Genomic DNA, 9095 nt, shown 5'->3' on the forward strand with positions numbered 1-9095 from the left:
CTCCCATTTTTTTGGTTGGTTTTGTCTGTTTTCCCCTCTAGAATATGGAGCCCAGAACACAGAATCTATGCCATCTTGTTATTGCTGAACTGACAGAATCCAGCCCAAGTCTAGCATAGAGTTGACACTTTATCGGTATTTGCTAAGTGACCGAATAAACGATACCACGATTGCAAACGGAACCTGCCATGTACTGAGTGCTCTCTTCCCTCCCTCTTCTGGACCTGGGTCCAAGTGGCTGCCTGGGGCAGTAGGATGCAAAATGGGAGAGAGGGGACGTGATGAGCAATGCATTATGTGTCCTGTTTCCTCAAGGGGCATCAGCTTTAAAAATCAATACCTAGAGGGAAGAAGAGAGAGTTAGATAAGGTCCACTAGGTATTGGGCTTTGCGTGCCTGCCCGTCAACCCCTCAAATATGGCATGGTTTCTCCGTGTGACACGTCCAAACTCACTTTGGTGTCTCATCCAATTGAATGAAGTTTATTGACAGGACTGGATAATTCATAAAGTAATAGTTACATAGTAGTAGCTAGAGCTCCTGTTTATCGAGTGTTTCGTGTTCCAGGGGTTATATTCTACACTTTGTAGGATATGTTTAATCATTAGAAAATGTTCAGAAGAAAGTACAATCGTCCCTCCCTTCCATAAATGAACTGAGGCTCACCCTGCCCGAATCATAGGACTCGTAAGTTGGGGTGGGGCTCCAATCTGCATCCGGGGTTCCCCACTTTCCTTCTGTAGCACGGCCCCATGCTTCTTACCTGCAGGGCAGGCTTCTGACCATCCCAGGTGTGCAAACCACTCTCATGAGCCCAAGGTAAACAAAGGTCTTTCCACAGCTGAAAAAGCCATCATAAAGACTGGCTTTGAAGTTCACACCCTTTTCCGCATTGCTGACATTTTTTGATATTCACTTAGGGCCTTCTGTTTGAATCGTGTGCAGTGGGGTGAATTGTGAACCCCCTCCTCTCCCGACAGATATGTTCAAGCGCTAACCTCCCGTTCTTCAGAAGGGGGCCTATTTGGAATTATGGCCTTTTCAGGAGTGATGAGTTACTTTAAGATGAGGTCACCCCGGATTAGAGTGGGCCAAATCCAACGAGTCGTGTCCCCATGAGAAGAGGAGAGAGACTCAGGGAAGAAGGCCGCGTGATGGTAAGCGCAGAGATTGGAGTTGTACAGCTACAAGCCAAGGCACAACACCCAGGATTGTCCAGAGCCACCAAAGCCAGGGCAGGGCAAAGGCGGCTTATTCCCTAGTGTCCTGGGAGCGTGGCCTCGCCAACATCCCACTTCCAGAACTGCAAGAGAATACATTTCTATTGTTCGAAGCCACCGAGGCTGTGGTAACTGGTTAGGGCAGCCTCAGGAGAACACCCGCCCATTCTGGAAATCTTGCCTCTCTCGTGTCCCAGCCCAGATGAGTGAGAGCAGAGGCAGCAAGGGGGAGGAGGGGCTTAAATGCTGCTGGATGCGGGCACCGCCCCCCCCTCCCCCAGCCTCAAGGAAGAGGGTCAACAGCTGGTTTAAAAATACTTGCTGCATAAGACGCAGGCATGGGGACCAGAAGCCTGGCTGCCTGGAGGCGATCCACAAACCGGAGAGCTCCTGAGTGCATCTGACGCCAGGCAGCAACAATAACTCACTTTGGTGTGCTTTCAAGTTTATATGCTGCTTTTCAGGTCGTGAGACTCTGAAGTCCCGTGGATGTTAGTATTACTTTTATTCCCCAAGAAACAGAAGATTCGAAGGCTTAGGAGATTTACCCAGGCAGGTAAATGAGAGGAGTGAGCATACAAACCCCGAATGGTGATGCCCCAGCACTGCATTCATTGAGAGCCGTCTGCCTTCCAGGGTACCAAGGCGAGGAAGAAACAACCCTCCCCTCCAGGGCACTACGATTTAGGGGTACAGACAGATACAAAAACAGACCAGCTCCATGCAGGGGTCAGTGCCAGGTGGAGGGAAGGTACTTTTTGTGCACTGGGCACCTGCCCCAGCCTGTGGTTCAACCAGGGGGGAGGAAGGTCCCAAGCTCGGCTTTGGGGGAAGGTCAACAGAAAGGCAGAGAAGGAGGCATGGGCGGTGCAGGCCAGGGCTTCTCAAACTTTCTGGTCCTACGATCCCTTCATACGCGGATAAGTTATTCTAGACCCCAAAGAGCTTTTGTCACACGGGGGAGCCACCAACTATTTACAATATTAGAACCTAAAAGAGAAACTATAAAAGTATTTCCTAACTTTGTTGCAAGTAACGATAATAAGCCCATTGCATGCGAACGTAAGTCACAGATAGGTATGTATTTTTGAAAAATTATTCCAAAAAAAGAAAAATGCAGGCCACTTCTGCGGCCTTGTTTTACATTCCTGCAAGTTTCCCCTAATGCGTGGCTTGTCAGAAGACAGCCACGTCTTCCCCTTCTAGCTCGACATTCAGTCTGTTGCGATCTGTTGCTTTGGCTGATGTCGTGAGAGAAAATCTGGCCTCACACTCACAGGAAGGAGGGAAAGGGAAGAGGCCATCAGGGGCCCCCGAGAGGCTCTCGTGGTTTCCAGGGGGTCCCCAGCCCAACGCTGAGAACTGCAGTCCTGGGCAGTGAGACCGTCCTAGGCAGAGGGAAGCCGCGGCACAGAACGTCTGGGGAATGAATTGCGCGCCGCTCAGCAAGACCCGAGCGTAGGGGAAAGACCTCGAATGGCAGGAAGGGCCCCTGAAGTGACGGTGGTGGGGAGCACCGAGATGCCTGGGGGGGTCCATGGTTCAGCCGGCCGGTGTGTCGGAAAGCCACTGAGGGTTTTAGTCAGGGCGGGGCCGGGGGCAGTTGGCATTGGAAAAGAGCCCTTCCGCTGCTGGTGGGGGAAAGGCTTGGGGCAGGATGAGCTGGAGGGGGCAAGACCAGAAGCTGCTGCGGTGGTGTGGGCGGTGGATGACCAGCCTCTGGAAGATTCTGGCATGATCTATCTATCACTGGCTTACATCACAGTACAAAGCCACAGTTCGTACTGATGGCCCTGAGCCAACGAGACAAGGTTAATCACACTGAATAGGCTGTTTTAAGAACAGAGGAAATGTTTCCATTAAAATAATTAAAATCTTAAAACGTTTTGGGGCTCAAAGGTATATGTTTCAGTTACCTGGAAAATCTACTTGCTGAAACGGTTCATTTTCTCCTGATGTCAGAGAAGTAAGATTTTACCGTATTTTCTCTACACAGTGGGACTTTGAGGGAGAGAGGACCATGTCGACAAACGGAAGGTCTCCCAATTGTCCGGAGCCTCTCACACTCAGTAGCTCTGTGACCTTGGGTGCAGGACCTGGGGACGCCCGTGCCTCAGTTTCTCCATCTCAAGTAAGAGAATAATTCCTACTGCAGGGCCCCTGGGAAGTGGTGATTCTACCAGGGGACTGACTGATGCGTTTAGAGCTAAGTTCCCCACCCAGTTGCAAAATCTCTCGTTCTGTATGCCTGGTCTTTTGCTTTAGAACATTCTTTCCTGCGATTGCCTATAAATCTCACATGGCATGCACCGGGGATTTCAAGTTTTGGAAACCTTTGTGCCAAGAGGTAGTGAACATCGAGTGGGCTTATGCACATTGGGGATCCCCTCTTCCCTCATGGCTTTTATGCCCGAGGGCGAAGACCCCCGTGGAGGGCCAGCCTGGGCCCCTCGCATGCTAGTCCCCTTCCGTGGTTTCCAGCCATGGCTGCCACTGGTGTCCCAGACCAGGTGTCATGGCAGTGTCTCGGGGCTACCAGGGACACGGAGGATGGTGGGGGGCTCTGTGGGGTGCTGGGGGGCAGGGCTCCAGAGTTCAGCAACCCCATACTTTAGCCATAGCAGTTGTGCCTGTCTGACGTGCTCCTCCAGTGGGATTCCACAGAGAAGTTTGATCAAGAAGGTGGGTCCTGCAACACACACACACACACACACACACACACACACACACTACATACCTGCATACACACATGCATGTGTGCGCACACCACACACGTGTGTACACATATTCATACCTACACACATGCACACACATACCTGCACTCATATGCATGCGCATACCTGCATACACACACGCATGCATGCACACACCTGCACATACATACGTGCACACACACCTAGCTACATACATGTACACACATGCACACATACCTGCTCATACATGTGTGCACACACCTACACACATGTGCACACATACCTGCATATACACATGCACACGTGCATGCACGCACACACTCATACCTGCACAGACACGTGTGCACACACATGCACACACACATACCCACACACGTACATGTATACCTGCACATACCTGCACATACATGTGTGCACACACATCTACACACATGTGCACACATGCACACACGCAACATATACCTGCATATACACATGCACATGTGCACACATGCACACACATATACCCGGACACGCGTGTGCATGCACACACTCACATATCTGCACACGCACACGTGCATGCGTGCACACACATACCTACACATATGTGCACACATGCACACACGCATACCTGCACACACGCACACACATACCTGCATATACACGTGTGCACGCACACACACATATCTACACACATGTGCATACACACATACGCACACACATACCTGCATATACACATGCACATGTGCACGTGTGCACACACACAGACATTTGCAAGGCGTGATTTCAGGGCCAGTTAGATTAGCAGGAGGGAACTGATAAATCCCACCAGGGTCTCTCTAGGCCACCTGCCATGAGGGGTGGTGGGTTTCCCATCACGGGGCTCAAAAATCCTCTGGCCTCCTCCTCGTCAGTGTTCTGCTCCCACATCTCCCTTGGCTGGGGAAACTCTCCCAGATCCAAGGCCGCCTCCTAATCTCGCCCCGGCACCTGGAGCGCTTCCTGGGTCAATCCCCTGTTGGTGGGAGAAGCAGCTGGAGATGAGAATGGGATCCGCCCACTCTCACCCCAGATCCGCCACTGTGGGCTGTGGGACTTGAGATGGGCCTTCTAGCTCCTTCTCAGTAGAACAGCGCTCAGATGTTGAGCTTGTAAATAAGGTCCGGTAGAGGCAGGAGCACCGAGCAGGGAATAGATGCTGAGTAAAAGTCAGTGCAGGGCGCCTGGGGGGCTCAGTCGGTTGGGCGTCCGACTTCGGCTCCGGTCATGATCTCACAGTTTGTGGGTTCGAGCCCCGCGTTGGGCTCACTGCCGTCAGCACAGAGCCCAGTTCGGATCCTCTGTCCCCCATCCTCCTCCCCCTCTGCCCCTCCCTCATCAGCACTCTTTCTCTCAAAAATAAAGAAATCTTTAAGAAATTATATATAGAATAAAATATATTCAATATATACCATATTTATCTATTTTTGTATATAATATATTCTATATAATTCTATAGATACATAGGATTCTATAAACAGAACTCTATAAATATATAAAATATTATGTATTTCTATATTTGTAATACATATTATATATATAAATAATAGATACCTAATAAATGATATATATAGTATATATATTTATGTATAGAATAAAAGAAAGTGTGTGTGTGTGTGTGTTTTGGGGCGCTACAAAGTGAGGGGTCAGGGCGAGCAGAATATGTACTCTCTCCTTTCAGGGGAGGGGATTCTCTCCAGGGGCCCCATCAGGAGGACAGGAAGTTTCAGATCCACATCCCAGGCCACCCTGTCCCCCTTCCCGTTTTGCCCCTCCGCACTGGAGTCCAACTGGGTATTAAAATGAAAGATCCCCTTGCCCTCACCCACAGCAGCTGTTTCATTCAGTTTTGCGTTTCTTCCCGTCTGAACGTTAGCTCTTGTCCCCGGCAGTAACTTTCATAATTCCTCCGGAGCCTACGTCTTCTATTGACATTCTGATGGATGATAGCGGGCTTCGGCGAGCAGCCAAGCGGCCTTCCAGGGCCATTCTGACCTATTGGGAAAAAAGCAGGGATTAAATAACCAATTATAAATGGATATTTACCTGATAGATTAGGATGACGACTGCGGAGAAGTCTTGCTCTATTAGGTAAATGATCTATGCTCCACGAAGGTTTATAAATATGTATTTCACTAAAAGACTCAAGTCCTGGCAATAATTAACATGCATTTCATAGCATCCCATTAAAAACTAAGCCCTCCTCTCGAGTTTTCAGAAGAAAATGAGCTTAAAATAATGCTGCAGCAAATCGGTAGCTGGGCTTCTGAGCGAGCCTGAGGGTGCCACTGTCAGATGGCCCATCCCGACCTGTCCTGTCTCACCCTGCCTCTCCTCCTGGGTCCCCTCTTGTCCCAGATGTCACTGCGACATCTTCCCAGCGGCACGGTTAAAAGCACACATAGCCTCTGGCTCCTCCTTCCTTGTGTGAAACCGGTCCCGTGTCTTATCCTGCCCCCAGCCCCACTCCGAATTTTCCTGCTGCCAGTGTTAGGTTTCCATCCTTAGAGATCTGCATATGGGGCGCCCGGGGGGCCCATTCCGTTGGGTGTCCGACTCATGATTCCGGTTCAAGTCATGATCTCAGGGCCCGTGAGTTTGAGCCCCGTATCGGGCTCTGCTCTGACAGCATGGAGCCTGCTTAAGATTCCTCTCTTGCCCCCCCCCCCCCCACCCCTCTCCCCTGCTCCTGCTTTCTCTCTCTCTCTCTCAAAAAGAAAATGTTAAAAAATCTGCATATATTACCGCTCTACTCAAAAACACTCCACATGAATCATTACATGGCACAACACCTGAAGCTATTATAATGTTACATGTCAATTATATCTCGGTAAGAAAACAACAACAAAAACAAAGCACTCCACAGCCCTGTGCGGCTTTGGTAACATTTCCCAATGTTGAGTTCTTTGGAACACGGGTTCTATGAGACAACTCTCTTCAAATTGAAACAAGATGCTATGAGTAAAGTATCTGGAAAATAGTGTCTCTTTAGTAGTCCTTCCCTGAAGTGCCAACGCGTCTGAAAATATTAAAGGCCCTGAGAAGTCCTGCAGTGTTTACCACAGGGTTCTACAAACTTAGCTTTGTAATACCTCTTGACATCTTGGGAAAGTGTTGTTACCTGGAGCGTACTTTGGTAAATCCTGACTTGTGTGCGGGAGAAAGTCCAAATCCTTTAGCCTGGCTAATGAGGGCTTTGCGACTGACCTCCAGACTACCTTTCCAAGCCCATTTCTGGCAGCTCCCTTTTTGTCGTATCCCCATTACAGACCACTCTTCCTTTTCAGTAGCCGCAGCATCTTTTCTTTTCACGGGAAGCCCTCCCTCACTTCCCCTCTTCGTCTTGTAAACTCTTATTTAAGCTTCAAAATGCAACTCAAATATCAATTCCACTGGGCTGCCCGTAACACACTCATTGTCACATTACATTTTTAATGAACCTTTTCTATCATGTTGTTTTTAAATTTAAAAAAAAAATTTTTTTTAAGTTTATTTTTGAGACAGAGAGAGACAGAGCATGAACGGGGGAGGGGCAGAGAGAGAGAGGGAGACACAGAATCGGAAGCAGGCTCCAGGCTCTGAGCTGTCAGCCCAGAGCCCGACGCGGGGCTCGAACTCACGCACCACGAGATCGTGACCTGAGCTGAAGTCGGACGCTTAACCGACTGAGCCACCCAGGCGCCCCTTAAATTTTTTTTTTTCACATTTTATTTATTTTTGAGAGAAAGAGAGAGAGCACGAGTGGGGGAGGGCGGAGAGGGAGGAAGACACAGAATCCAAAGCAGGCTCCAGGCTCCCAGCTGTCAGCCCAGAGCCCGACGTGGGGCTCGAACTCACCACCTGGGAGCTCCTGACCTGAGCTGAAACTCAGAGCTGGTCGCTTAACTGACTCAGCCACCCAGGGGCCCCCACGCTATTTTTATTTTATATCTTTCTATATTAAAATTACTTGTTTATTTCCTGTCGCCCCAGAAGACTGGGGAAGAGTTGCTGTGTCTTCATTCTGTCTCTGTCTCTGCAGGTTAGACGGCTCCCAGCACAAAGTTCAGATGCATCGAATATTTGCCGAAGGAACATAGAGGAGAAACTCCCCAAAGTGAGTCCTTATTCCTCCTTTTTTGAGTGTTTGGAGATTTCTTTGCACGAGCACGTGAATTATTTCAGCAACGGAACCTGAGAGAAATCGGGGCTGCCTGCTTTCGTCCAGCCCCATCACCGCAGAGAGCCCTTTGACAAAGGAAAGATACAGCTTTCTTTCGCTCCCCTCCCTCCCTGACCACCGATGAATGAAGCTAGTTGACTCGTGGCTCCAGAAGGCACCAACTGGGTACGCTTATTTGAAAGAGCCACTGGATATTATTTTAACGGCCGTATTAACGTGACGCTCCCATTGTAGATTTTCTGATTCCTTATGCCTGAGAAAGTGCTTTTAGCCTTGGCTCCACGGCAGCGATATTGGAATGAACGCATCTCCAGCAGTACCCGGGTCCCCGTGAATATAAGATGCTTTATCTCTGGAGACCATCGGGGCAAGCCGTGCTTTAAATAAATAAAATGAGTGCTCTCGTCGTACGGGATGCCTACGAGCCAAGCCTTTTCCGTATTATAATGTGGATATGAAGCACGATTATGGATAGAAGGTAATATAATAGAGGCAGGAGGCCATAACTCTGCATCAAAGTAGCAGAGCTTCTTAATGGGAACCCGGACAGGGTGATGATTTGACTCTCTAGTCCCATCACTTTTATCGTCCAAACACCATTTGTACATTTATGGAGAAGCCTCTCTGACTAGGGGGAAGAAGCTAATGGTGACATTTCGAACATCCCAGCTGGGCAGGCATCGTGCCCAATTCTGTCTGTCTTTCTCTCTTTTGTGGGAGCATGAGTGTGCATGGGAGTGTGTATGTGTGTAAAGGAGTGGGTGAATGTGAGTGTGTGTGTGTGTGTGTGTGTGTGTCCACAGCCAAGAATCATTGGTCCCCAACTGATGGAAGTGATTGATTGCAGCATGGAGAGGTCGATGTCACAGACCTCTTATTCTGAACTAGGAGCTGGGGTATATTCAGCTTGTCCCCTTTCGTTCGGATACCTCCGTTTTCATCGGCTTTGCCTATGGCCTGAAAGAGTTCCCGGAGGGCTTGACGTGCCCTGGTACCAACACC

At 49.4% G+C, this 9095-nt stretch overlaps 1 long non-coding RNA gene across 1 annotated transcript; it reads left to right on the forward strand.

Annotated features, from left to right (window-relative positions):
• Positions 1 to 954: 954 nt before the first annotated feature.
• On the forward strand, positions 955 to 8512 carry LOC123582343. Its single transcript, XR_006704334.1, has 3 exons — positions 955 to 1157; positions 3217 to 3351; positions 7953 to 8512. It is a non-coding gene; the product is annotated as an uncharacterized LOC123582343 (long non-coding RNA).
• Positions 8513 to 9095: the final 583 nt, after the last annotated feature.

The sequence above is a fragment of the Leopardus geoffroyi genome, chromosome B3 (assembly GCF_018350155.1).
Source record: "Leopardus geoffroyi isolate Oge1 chromosome B3, O.geoffroyi_Oge1_pat1.0, whole genome shotgun sequence".
Taxonomy (NCBI): Eukaryota; Metazoa; Chordata; class Mammalia; order Carnivora; family Felidae; genus Leopardus; species Leopardus geoffroyi.